This window comes from Lonchura striata, chromosome 2, assembly GCF_046129695.1.
Source record: "Lonchura striata isolate bLonStr1 chromosome 2, bLonStr1.mat, whole genome shotgun sequence".
In the NCBI taxonomy this organism is placed as follows: domain Eukaryota; kingdom Metazoa; phylum Chordata; class Aves; order Passeriformes; family Estrildidae; genus Lonchura; species Lonchura striata.
Window position 1 is genome coordinate 53,242,940 of NC_134604.1, and position 12,896 is coordinate 53,255,835.

At 37.2% G+C, this 12,896-nt stretch overlaps 1 protein-coding gene and 1 long non-coding RNA gene across 8 annotated transcripts in view; one reads left to right on the forward strand and one right to left on the reverse strand.

Annotated features, from left to right (window-relative positions):
- PCDH9 (protocadherin 9) overlaps nucleotides 1–12,896 on the forward strand; it is a 672,821-nt gene that overhangs the window by 181,302 nt on the left and 478,623 nt on the right. The gene's annotated exons all lie outside the window — the stretch shown is intronic.
- Nucleotides 10,590–11,629, reverse strand: LOC144245904 (uncharacterized). Its single transcript, XR_013339474.1, has 2 exons — nucleotides 11,138–11,629; nucleotides 10,590–10,986 (listed from the first exon to the last, which is right to left on the reverse strand). It is a non-coding gene; the product is annotated as an uncharacterized LOC144245904 (long non-coding RNA).

Sequence of the window (12,896 nt, forward strand, 5' to 3'; positions counted from 1 at the left end):
GGAACTCCAAGATAAAATTTAATCTTATATTTAAAACTGTATCATAGTCCTTTCCCTACTCTTGGTACATAACTCCTTTTTTTATTATATGTATTAAACTATACATTGTTTTCATCTTGCCTCTCTAAGTTTTATCAAAATTGTATGCATTCATTTTGCAACTGAGACAGAAAAAAATTTTCTTCTTTTTCTGTCTCTCATCACCTTATCTCATTTACCATTCTGTAAATAAATTATTTGATAGTTGATTCATATATTGCTTAAGCCTTTTATTATGGCTTGGTTGAAGGGAGGCTTTCAGAAGCTAAGTTTGAATACCTGGATTGCAGCTCTCATTATGTTGAATTAGGATGCATAATTTATGGCCATATATTAGTTGTGATATATGGAAATAAATAGTTTAACATTGTCCTGATACAAATAGAATTTAGTCATTTCTTAGATGACTGAGTTTGTGTGTGAGAGATGGTAAACTAAACAAAATCAACAATATGCCAGGAAATCCTTCAGATATTTACAGTATAAGCTTTTCTGTGTCCCAGGAGATCAAAAGGAAAGTATGTGGGTGGTGCACTTACCTACTTCTCATCTTGAGGCTTACCAAAGTGGTTGTCAGTGGAAGATCTGTATTGAGCCAATCAGGTATCCAGTAATAAGCAAAATGCCTGATCTTTGTCCCCTTGGTAACAGTTGTGTTTAGCAGAACACAAAATGTGTTGCTCTAAATCATTGCTCTAATTGGCACCTTTGTTGACAGTCTCAAAAGAAAGGTCAAGATGTGGTTAGGCGTGGGACTGATGTACTGTCTTACTCCCAGCTGCAGCCTCCTTGGCTGAATGCAGCAATTTATTGAGCAGGCATTTGCTTTTTAAATTCTGTGGATATTTTAGCAAATTCCATGAGTAGATACTATTTGCATTTAATCCTCTTTAAATTTTTGCTTTTGTGCTTTGCTACAGATAGTGTGATTACTGTGTTAAATCTAGGTGAGAAAAAAGCAAAGTGAGATGCCAAGCTAGTGCAAAAATACCTGTAACCCACTTAATAAATTTGCTTACTGTTTACAGGCACTGCTTTATGCAATGGAATATTAACACCACCTAGGCCAAGTTACTTTGGGTGTTTGAAAAAAGTACATATTAGAACACCTGAATTTAAAAATGTCTATTCCATATATAGTCATATTCTATGAGATGTAGGCACTCAAAGAGGGTGATTCAGAGCCCTAAATTAGTTGACTAAAGTTAGACAGTGTGAATACCTCCTACAGTAACAATATGTTGTAGAGGGACAGAAAACAGGCAAGTGGAGACTTAAAGGGAGGAATGGTGTGATACGGACAATAAATGAAGTAAGTCTGTTGTGAACTCTAGAAACTATTAGAAATCATTAGGAGTTTTTTGACAAAAGGAAGATCAATTTTCTTTAGAGCACATGCTCCAAACCAAGAAGCATCTTCTTAGTTAACTGTAACAATAGTGTGGGTATGACACTTTCAGCTGTGACTACCTGTATACCCATTTGTTGTATCTGCATTGCAATTGTTCCTACAGTTCCCAGTCAATACTGGAGGATTAAACTACAGATATAAATAATTCCTTCTTCAATGAGCTTACAAGAAAAATAGGATTCTTAGGTGAAGAATAGGAAGGCAAAAGGGAGAAGGAAGAATGAAATTACCTGCTCAAAGTCATGAAGGATAATAACTCTTTCTTACTATAACATGGACTACCATCTATAATCCCTTACAATTTCCATGTGTGAAATAATTTATAATGCACAACTTTTAGAAAGTACTTTGTTTTTTAAAAACTTTGCTTTACTAAAAGAGAAGGTATTTATACTCATGAGTAATGGTACCACAGTAAACAGTCTCATTTACATTTATAAGGATTGGGTAGAGTTCTTGAAAACGTAGTCCTTTCACAGTATTTATGAGTTTTATTTTGTTTTATTGTACTCCCTATTTTATTAAAATAATTCATTTAGGCTGTAGCCACCTTTTTAAAGAGAAATCAAAAATTCTGCATTCATCTGTCTATAAATTTATTAGCTCATTAGTCACTGTACAAGTGGATGACAAATCTCAATTTTTCATCCTCAAAATCAAAGGTTACTAAAGGACAACATCCTACGTGTCCCAGACTTTCTTTTTTTTTTTCTTTTTTTTTTTTTTTTTAATTTGTATTTAACATCTACTTAGAAGACTTTTTGTCTTCTAATGGGATTGCTACAAAACCTTCGTGTCATGCACAGACATTTATGTGCACACACATACTAATGCTTTGCACCTATTCCTTTACCTATCTACATACCTATCCATTAATTTGTATTGTATAGGATAAAAACATTTGACGTGTACTCCTCTGTCAAGATCTAGGTACCTCTGAGATATTTTCCATTAGAAATTGTCATTACTGGACATAAGTTAAAGTAAGTGCATGATAAACAAATAAGTATCATTGTTTGTGAAGAAATGGGAAGCAAATTCTTCTGTTAAAATTAGTAAAGCTGTTACTTCACTTGCTGTTCTTTTTGATGGACTTGCAGTTTGCTGACTCATTGTAAATTGACTCTGTTCATACAGTTTTGAAAGTTCATATACTTAATTTTGGTAAAGCTAATACATGAGTCACCAGCTGTAGATTCGGGGTTTCCAGTTGTAGCAACTAACAGTACAGATGGTCACATATCAATCTGTTTCTAGTGGCTCTATTTACAAAAGTGCACTATATTGGTCAAGAGCAATATTTCTTAATCGTACGTGGATTTCCTAAAGTGTATGGTATTTTAGATTTGGGGTTAGATTTGACCCGGGCCATCTGTTGAAGATATTATATATATATTACTGTATAGATTATATTGTGGTTGCAATTTAACATCCAATGCCAGTTATTTAAGTCTGATCGTACTGTATGGAAGACTTCAGCTGTACCCCTGTTTTATTAGCAGAGAGTTGCTAATTTCAGCTTGCATTCTTTTATTTGCTAACTTTCAAGAGAAGTATTTAGGAATATTGCCTTCTGCCTGATAATACGGAAATTAATTTCTATGGCCATTTATCCTATTCAACAAGAGCATGTGGGTTTTTGATTAGCTACAGAAGATCTCAGTCTGGCTATAGGTTTCTTTAGATAGGCTCATAAATTTTGTCTCTTAATAGAGAGAAAGTGAAGTGTTGCAGTGTCACATATTAAGCTACGTGAGCTTTATAACTACTAATTATTGAGATATCTACAGTTCTAGAAAAAAATACTAAATGTTAAAGTATTAGGAAAAAAAGATATTTGCTTCTTATTCTACCTATCACTTTACAGTTCTTCCCTTGTCCGTTGTCAGCTTTGTTTCTATACTTTCTTGGGTAATTTTAATAGATTGTTCATATCTATTGGATTAAGAATGTATCCTTGGGTTACAACTATGGCATTTAGACATGACTCTTTATTTGTTTTTGAGTAAAGAGATAAGCCCTTTCATTTGGCCACTAAAAAATTTCTCTTTACTGTGGAGCAGGAGCCAGACATGGAATATATCAGCAGCATGGGACATATCAACTCTGCAAATGTCACAGAGAACATTCTCAACATGATGCAAGTTGTCTTTTGGCAACAGAATGATGTTTATATTTTGGCAACAGAAAAAACTTTCATATACTGCTCTTGTTGGTGTCCTGATAAACCTAGACAGGAAATAGGACACATGGACAGCACACTGGGCAGCACACTGAGTCATGTTCCAAGAGTGTTAAGTTAGATTCAGCTGGAACATTCTGAGCTACTTATGTTGTTCATGATTCTCTGCTCTCTTACAACATCCACACTAAACATATTTATTTTTCTTGCTTATGTACACATTTTTGCTTAAAATTGTTAACATTTTTTGTATGTCTAAATTACAAAGCATCATATACCTCAAAAATGGCTAAAGCAATTGGCTTCACTTCATGCGTCTAAACTCCCCTTAAATCTGAATCTGTCTTCCTTCCCACTACCAAAGGTAATTTGAAAATAAAGAAAAAAACCACTTACCAAACAAAAGTGGTTGTTGTGTTATAATGAAAGAAAAAAAAAAAAAAAGTGGTTAGCTTGTGACCAGAATAATTAAAAGCTGGTTGTGGTTTAACCCCAGTAGGCAGCTCAGCCCTTGATCACACAGTCACTTGGTCACTCCCACACAGCAGCATAGGGGAAGTGAATCAAAAGGGTTAAAGTGAGAAAACTCGTGGATTGTGATAAATTCAGTTTCATTTACAAATTTACAAAATTAAGCATTTAAAAATATTTTTAAAAACCAAACATTTACAACATTAAAAAAAAATTACAAAACAAGGAATTAATTTACCATGTCCTGTGAGTGGGCAGGTGTTCAGCCATCTCCAGGCAAGCAGGGCTCCATCATGTGTCACATGGGACTTGGAAAAAAAAAATGCCATCACTCTGATCCTTTTACCCCCTGTTTTGTATGCTGAGGATGACATCGTGTTGTATGGAAGATCCTTTCAGTCAGTTTGGGGTCAACTGTCCCAGCCGTGTCACCTCCCAAATTTTTCTGTATCCCCAGCCTCATTGATGGGGTGAGGTGGCATGAGAAACAGAGGTCTTGAGGCTGTGCAAACACTGCTTAGAACATGTGGATGTTATCAACAGTCTTTCGGTCACAAACCCAGAACATAGCACCCTACAGTCTACTGTGAAGACTATTAACTCTATCCCAGCCATAACAAATTACAAAATTAAATACAAAATTAAATTCAGGATATTAATTATCTCATTTATTTCTTGAACCCAATGTATTCTTCATATAAATACATAGCATAATAGTTTCAAAACTAGTTTCTGTTCTTGTATCCAGTGATGTACGCTTCAGGAGAGATCACTGTCTAAGTTATTATCCTCACAGAATGAAAGAAAAAATATTTTTCTTTAATATTTTTTCCTTCACATTTTGAATAAAAAAAATTAAATTAAATATGTAGTTTCTGTTACAACTGTAACTGCTTGTCTGATGCTCTAATGTATTTCCTTGGGTCACTTAAAGAAAGATAGGATTAGATATAGCATAGCTCAGCTTTGTCTTTTTGTAATTTTTTACTGGTAGTAAGTTCATCTCACTGCTTGTGTTTCCATGCAACCATTTGATTATGTGAAGTCACATTTCACTTTTTGATAAATAAAGTCCTTCTAATTTCCTCTCACATCAGTTGTAGGACTCATAAGTGAGGTGCAAGTGTCATGTAGTTAGACCAAGAATATAACATATTTAGAACTTATCATCATAATTATGTGTTTTGTTTCATTATTCAGAACTTATCAGCCCAATTGTGTGTTTTGTTTTGTCATTCACATTCCTTTATAGTGTTTACTTACTGAGAATTTTCTTCCTGGCTTTCTGGAAGAGTGCCAGACTGCAAGGAAGTTTCTCTTCCTCTTCCTTTTTACCTTCTTATTCAAATGCTCTTGTGTTTTCAGCAAGAGGATGCCAGCTGCATGAATTCAAAGAGCAGAGAGTGCAGGAGAAGACAATTTTGGAACAACTCACTTCTTTCTGTAGCTTTGCACATTGCTTATTGGAACTTGTTGTTCCTGTGCTGGCTAACACTAGAACACGTGGCAGTGTGAGATGGACAGTTATTGAACACCAACATTTTAGGACTCTGGAAAAAAGGCACGCCATGCATTTTTCTTTTGTTTGACAATGTGCGGACAGGCAGTTTTCTGGCCACTTTAACAGCCATTTGCAATCACTTTGTTTAGTGTCTGTGGAAATACATAGTGCAGCTCAACTATGCTGTGAAAGCCTTTCAGTGTTAGTGTTGAGCTGTCCTGCCTTATGTAAGCCAAATGTTTTCGAAATGGAGCTGCTTGATGAAATCTTGTCTCTGGAGAGATGTGCCAGGACAGGGCCATATTGGTTTTGACTTAAGAACTTGTAACCACTTTTCCTACCCAGATTAAATATTACTAATGACAGCAGTTCTACAGGGAAACACAAGAGAACATTCTGTAGATAACTGTACAGGGGGGAGAGAATATATCTTTTCCATGCCTGTTGTTTTCAAAGTCTAGTCTTAGAAAAGTAAAGGACAGGAGAAAATAAATTATTAACACTGCTCATGAAATTTTAAATGTACAAACATATCTTGAAATATAGTAGCAGGAGGGTGATAAACCCACACCCGTTCCACTTTTTTTCAGTAGTGGACGTTTGTGCAACAGCACTCAAGCACAGCTTCTTACTGCAGGTGCTTTTACCATTTTGGGAGTTCACTGCCCTTGTTTTGTTAGCCTCAGCAGTTTGAAAGTGTTGGCTCACCCGCAGTGCTTGCAAATATATCACTGTCCATGCTGCCTTTGCTTTTCGTATTTACTGGTATCTTATGCTTCAGGGTTTCCGATGCCCTTGAGATGCTGTGATCATTTTTTACATCTGAAAGAGTGCCAATTCATTTATTAAGACAGAGTCTGTGAGGCCCGGCTAAATTTATTCTATCTAGCATTTAATAAAACATTAAATTAAAAATGTGACTTCTGCAGTGACATACTCAGCATTATCCTTCCAAGGTTTATATTTGAGTGTTCCAGGGCCCCACCTCTCCAAGAGGTAACGTGCTATCGATCTAGCTATGAGGTGACAAGGCCACTGATGTTTTTCTGTGGTGGTTATTTAATAATTAATTTTTCATTGCTAGTCTGTTCAATAAATGGATTGCAACATTTAAGACCAGTTTAATAAGTTTACAGGTCCCTTATAAATTCCAACAGTGATAATAGTTAATAGGAGAATAATGAATTTGAGCTCAAAGATCTCAAGATCAATCAAGCAAATTAAATCTGGACTAGGCTGTAGCTGCTGAAGTGGTTTTCTTGTTTGTTTGCATGTTTGATTGTGGATTTTATTTTTTCTATAAAATATACCCTGTGTGGATTACTCTATCTGATGATTTTTTTTAATTTCTTAGTGTTTCACTTGTCATAATAATTTAAATCTTTAATCTGAGGATGTGGAATGCATATGAAGTGGCACATTAAATCAATATTATGTTCCAAACGATGTCTCTGAAGAGGGTGCCATTGTGTAGGGGAATGCAATAATAGGAATAATAAAAAGAAATTGTATCTTCATCTTTCCACATATGTTAGTGCAATGCTTTTTATCAATTAAAGAAAAAATAAAAGAGCATACACCTCTGCTTGTAAAGGCAAAATTTTTCACTGGGGTTTATCACATACTCAAAATATAAAGTAAAAAAAAGTCCAGATGGGGAAGTCTTGCCAGTTACATTGAGGATTTGAGAGCATCAGCCCTACAAAGAAAGAGTGTACTGCTTAGCAGGGGTTTGCTTGGCATTTAAAATAGATGGTTCTTGGTCTCATTAGAGTTCATGGTATTCAGAGTTAACCTAATTAAGAAAGTTAATAAAGGAGGAAGGTACATTTGGTTTATCTTCTTGCATTATTTTACTGAATTTTCACTTTTCTTCAAACTTTTCTGTATAATCACTTGAACTGGGTGATTCTGTCATTTCACAGCCATTTCCACAGCTCTTTATTATTGCACACACTGGAAAGAGGTTCAAAGCACTGTTATTCATTCCTGGCTCTGAAATTATCTTACTGAAAATCCATTCACTTCATTACCCATTTTGAACATTTGTAAAATACAAACCAAGTTGATGACCTCAGTAAAAAGTATGAATTAAAAATGCTGGATAAGAACTTAGTATGTCAGATTCGTGATAGTAGGAAATTGGGGCATTCATTTTTCCAGAGCTTTGGGATCTGACTTAAGATCTTTTCTTACCAGTTCTTTTTTAAAGGAATTCTGATTAGACAGGAGATTATAAAAAAAAATTGATATAACTTTGAAAACAAGTGGAGAGGGAGGGAAAACTCTGCACAGCAACCACATTTCTTGTAATCTAAGTTCTAAAGAATACAACCTTGGGTAAGACTACAAATTTAAACCAACCCAAGGCAACAAATACTGTATGTAACACATCAAGGTGTTTCCTTAGCCTTCCTAATTCTTGACAGAAACCAAGACTACCACCTCTCAAGCTTGCAGACAGTGATGGAGCAAGTAAACATTGCCTGTGCAATATTTAGCTATGGATGCTGCTCCAGTTTTTTTCTGCCCACTTCTAGAGGGAGCATAGGCTGTGTACTCGTATGAAGGTGGAGAAAAGAGAAGGGCTTGGGAAAATCAGTTGTGTTGGCTATTGCAGGTAGAAAGAAAATGAACTTGCAATATTATGTTGTACTACTAAACTCTAGAGAGAGGGTGGGAGGATATTGTAGCAAAATATAAAAGAAAAACTTGATAATGAGGGTATCATGAGATGATAAAAAAAGGAGAAAAGCTGGTAAGCCTCCATTGCTACAAGAATTAATTATTTAGCCTTGATTAGTGAAGACTACATGTGCTTAGAACAGGTACTGCCTATCATTAACTGGTAATAGCCTGTTTCCAGTCTGATTAATAATTACTATCGATGTTGATGTCTATCCTGACAAAAGTAATTATTTCACTACTGTAAGCTGACCAGGTGCTGCAGGCTGGATCTGCTGTGCTGAAACCCATCAGTATCACCTGCTGATATTGCAATATTTGCCATTGTCAAATTTGGATTCACAATAATAGAATCATACCATCATAGATTGGGTTGGAAGGAACATTTAAAGGTCATCCAGGCTAACCTTCTGCAATGATCAGGGACATCTTCAACTAGAACAGGTTGCTCAGAGGTCCACACTGACCTGGAATGTTTCCAGGGATGAGACATCTATCACCTCTCTGGGCAATCTGTCACCATTTATCCTGTGACAGGAGCCATTGGTGACCCATTTCTGCACACCATTTCAGTGCCTGGCACTGACCATTTTTCCCAACGGTGAACAGTCATCACTGAGAGGCAATGGGCACTGACCAGTGAATGCAAATTGCACTTAACTGCGTATGTGTTAGCTCTTATTTTAGGATAAGGAGATGCAGAAAGCTGTTACTGCTTCCTGCCATATATAGGTCCATAAGTAGTTTCTGCAGTGAACTTGTGATTCACAGCAGGTGATGGGCAGTGATAGTTTACTAGTGAAGTTTGTAGTGACTTCAGATAGAAAGCTTGGGCCCGAGGAGGGAGAAGATGGGAAACGTTATAGGCAAATGGGATTATTGTAACTAGAAGAGTTAGAAGAGAATCAGGTAGCAATTTTTTTTTTTTTTTTTGCAAAGACAGAAGATGTAACAAACAGGCTTTTGAAGTAGGAGAGAAGAAAGGAGATAGGAAGAGGGTTTACAGAATGGAAATTTTAGATTGAAATTTTAAGTGGCTCACCCCTTCCTTTTCCTTGTGCACTCTCCTTTAGTCTAACAAATGTCTTGATATTGCTGCGGCTGAAATCCACTTAATATTTGGTCTCTGAATACCCATGCAATTTCAGTGAAGTCATTCCTCAAATATAGTGGGAGATTTAAACTTAGCTCCTATGGGCCTACAGATCAGTCACTAAATCCCAAGGAATGCTATTTTCTAAAGGATGGGAGGAGCATTGGTGGGTGGCTTGACTGAAGATAGTATTAAGAATAGATAATGATAATGAGATTTGTCCTTGATGTACAATAAGTGCACAGAAATAATAGCAACAGCAAGCCTATGAAGTTGGAAATATATAAGGGGAAATCAGAACATTTAGCAACTATTCTCTCTCATAGAGAGAGTAGGAAAATTTATTAAAAGTAGTACCTTACTGATGGCTCCAAATAGGCAAATGGGAGAGTATAGTAATTTGTTTAGTATTTATTTTATGAGGTTAGTAATAACACTGCAAATACTGCAGTGATGCAGAATGATAATGTACAAATGTTTGCATGAATTAGTGTCGCTTTAAAATGCATCCTGATACTACAGAAGCCAAGTAGGCATTTATTACACTGATCCTCACTATTGAGGAGAATTTAAGTTGATGTGTAAAATCCTTTTTTAGCCTAAAATAAATTTTGAAGAAGGAACGACTAGAAATACAAGAAATTGTATTTCCTTACCTGTTAGAAGTGCAATGAAATAACTCTTAAGAAATCAGCAAGGTGTGAGTTTTATTTAAATTGTACACTCAGTTCATTCCTATTCTCTAGGTATGTAACTCATATATAAAATCAGCATTATCTCAATTATGATGTCATCACCTTTAACTCTTCTTCTTTGGGAGGTAGTTATTTCTGTGAATTTGGGAGTGAAAAATCCCATTTCTTGCACTCTGCCCAACAGTTCTTTGGATCTGAGCAGGAAATCTTTGCTGATGTGTACTGAGAATCTTTCTTTAGCCTATCCAAAGTACATTTTGAATTTTCTGTAATGCTTTCAGCCTGATATAATTGCCACCTTCTAGAAACTGGTGTTACTATTTGTTCATTTAGGGTATGGAATCTTATGTCATTCTTTAAATACCTCTTATGGTTGAATATGCTATTTAGAAGCCTAAGCTTGTGTCATGGTTTGACACTGGCACAATGCCAGTGCCCTCATGAAAATGTGATCCCTCCCTTGAATGCTGTGAAGTGGAATCTAGAATAGAGCAAAGCAGGCCCAAGCTTAATAACAGGAAAAAACTTTATTAAACTACTACTACAAAAGAAAAGAGAAAACTAAAGAAGGGAAAAAAAACCCACACAAAGATCAAATTAAAACCTTGCAAAACATTCCTCCCCCCACCACCCAACTCCAACAAACCACAGTGAGACACAATCTGGACCCCAATCAGGTTTCCACCCTCCAGACAATCAATACTCAATCCATCGAGGGAACAGAGTCTCTCCTGTGCCACAGACCCCCCAAGAAACACAGCTCCACATCCTGTGTTTCCATGTCACACATGGCACCGCCCGGAGAAAACGTTTGCCATGGAGACCCTTCTCCTTTCCATGCACAGTGCTCTCACTACCAAATACATGGATGGACAGACTGCTTTTAGGATTTTTCCTTTCAAGGATGCCCTGCAAAGAGGGGAGAAAACCACAGTTCAGGTTTTCATTGTTTGGGACCACAGTCCCCCCCATTTTCCCCTGGGGCCGAGGGCTCAAGAACAGAGATCTTCTCTTCTCTTTCCTTTCCAGGGCAGGGGGGTGCCATCACAAACCCCCTAACCTTTTCTCTGTTCACTCCATTTTGTCTTCTTTCCCAGCTGAAGCAGGTCTCTTGACTCACTGGCATCCTCCCAAAATACAGTCTCTCTTGGAGGAGAAGATCGGTTCAGGTTGTGGCTAACATGGAAAAGTCCAGCCAAAAGCCACTCCTTGTCCCCCTCCCATCTAGGATTCCACCTTCTAACATCCCAGGGTCCAAGGTGTCCCTCTTCCTCTCTTTCAAACCGAGGAGGGGAAGGAAAAATTCACAAGCTTTCATTTCTGAAGGAAGGGTTATAAGTCCGAACTCCCAGGGATGGCTCGATGCCCGGACATCCAGCAACTCCCACGCACTGGGCACCTTGGAGCTCCCCCCCACCGCCGCTGACTGCCGCTGTCTCTTTTCTCTCTCCCTCTCGGGAGAGAAACTCTGTGGGGGGGGGAACGGAGACATCCCAGATTTCTTCCACCCTTCCATCTGCAGGGGCCAGCCCGGTTCCAGTCCCTCCACCACCCTTGGCCTACCTTTCAGGCCATGGGGCTTCCCCTCCCCCACCCAGCTCATGGCTGGGCAGGGGAGGTTTGCACTGCACACTGACCGGAACCAAAGAGAGCGAGTTCCCCTGGGAATTCTGCTCTTAACTCCTCTGTGTTCTCAGAGGCGTGTTCACCTTCAATTGGTCAATATCTAAATTGACCTCTTCCTTCCGGAAAAAATTCTCTTTCCGTGTCAAACCACGACAGCTTGTTAATAAAGTATGGTATGTGAGGTGTCAGTTCATTCTATTTTAGGTTTATGAAAAATACCATTTCAGTTCTACAGTATTGTAACATTTGAAAAATGTTGACTTAAAGGCAATCACTACATATTTCTGCAGAAAATACTTTGAAGACATTTGCTTTTACAAAAATATTAGGTTTTAAGCAGACAACTCTCAACTCCATCTAAATTATTTCTTTTGTTCTAGCGCTACTTTCTGAAGACTCTGGAAGTGTTTAAATGAAGACATAATCAATTTGCTGCATGTGCCTCACTTTAAACTTGGGATCAACACAACATTTTTTTTCAAATAAGTTTCCAAATATGCAGCTGTTTTGTTGTATTCCAAAATGCAGTTGTTAGGTTTTTGCTTACTGGCTGAATTCCTTCATTTTAAGGCCACACCATGGAGGATCAGAGTGGTTGTCCCTCAGGGTCCTTTTTTAACAGTAGACAGCATCAGAGGGAAATTCAGTGAACAATGAAAAGCTCCAAAATTAAAACATTGCATCATTTCCACTGAACCTGTTTTTATCCCATATTTCTGTTGGCTATGTTATGCACCAGAAAGCTTATTTTATTAAAAAAAAAAAGAAAGAAAGAAAAATATATATGCACACTGTCCAGTGTAGTAGTCAATGGTCTTGTTATTCATATAAATATCTAAAGTTCCTTAGACTCTGGCTGGGCTCTTAGCTTCAGTGACATCTTAAGGGAATATGATAAAACATGCTTCCCAACACCAACTTTTTATTTTCCTGGAAATAAACTACTTGTTATTATGAGAAGGTAGTCTCTGTGATCCTCTGGCTCTGATAGATCTGACCAAATAACTTTGTATCAGAGTGGGCATCTTCATATTCCCTGGGACAGAAAAATGTGTTTCTTCCTCTCCATTTATTAATAGTGTTTAGATTCTAATGGATTGGTCTTGAGGAGTTGAATTCTTACCTGCTGAAAGCATCAGCTCGGGCTTGATTCAGTCAGCCATATAGATCATTTATGGACCATGGGCAGCCTC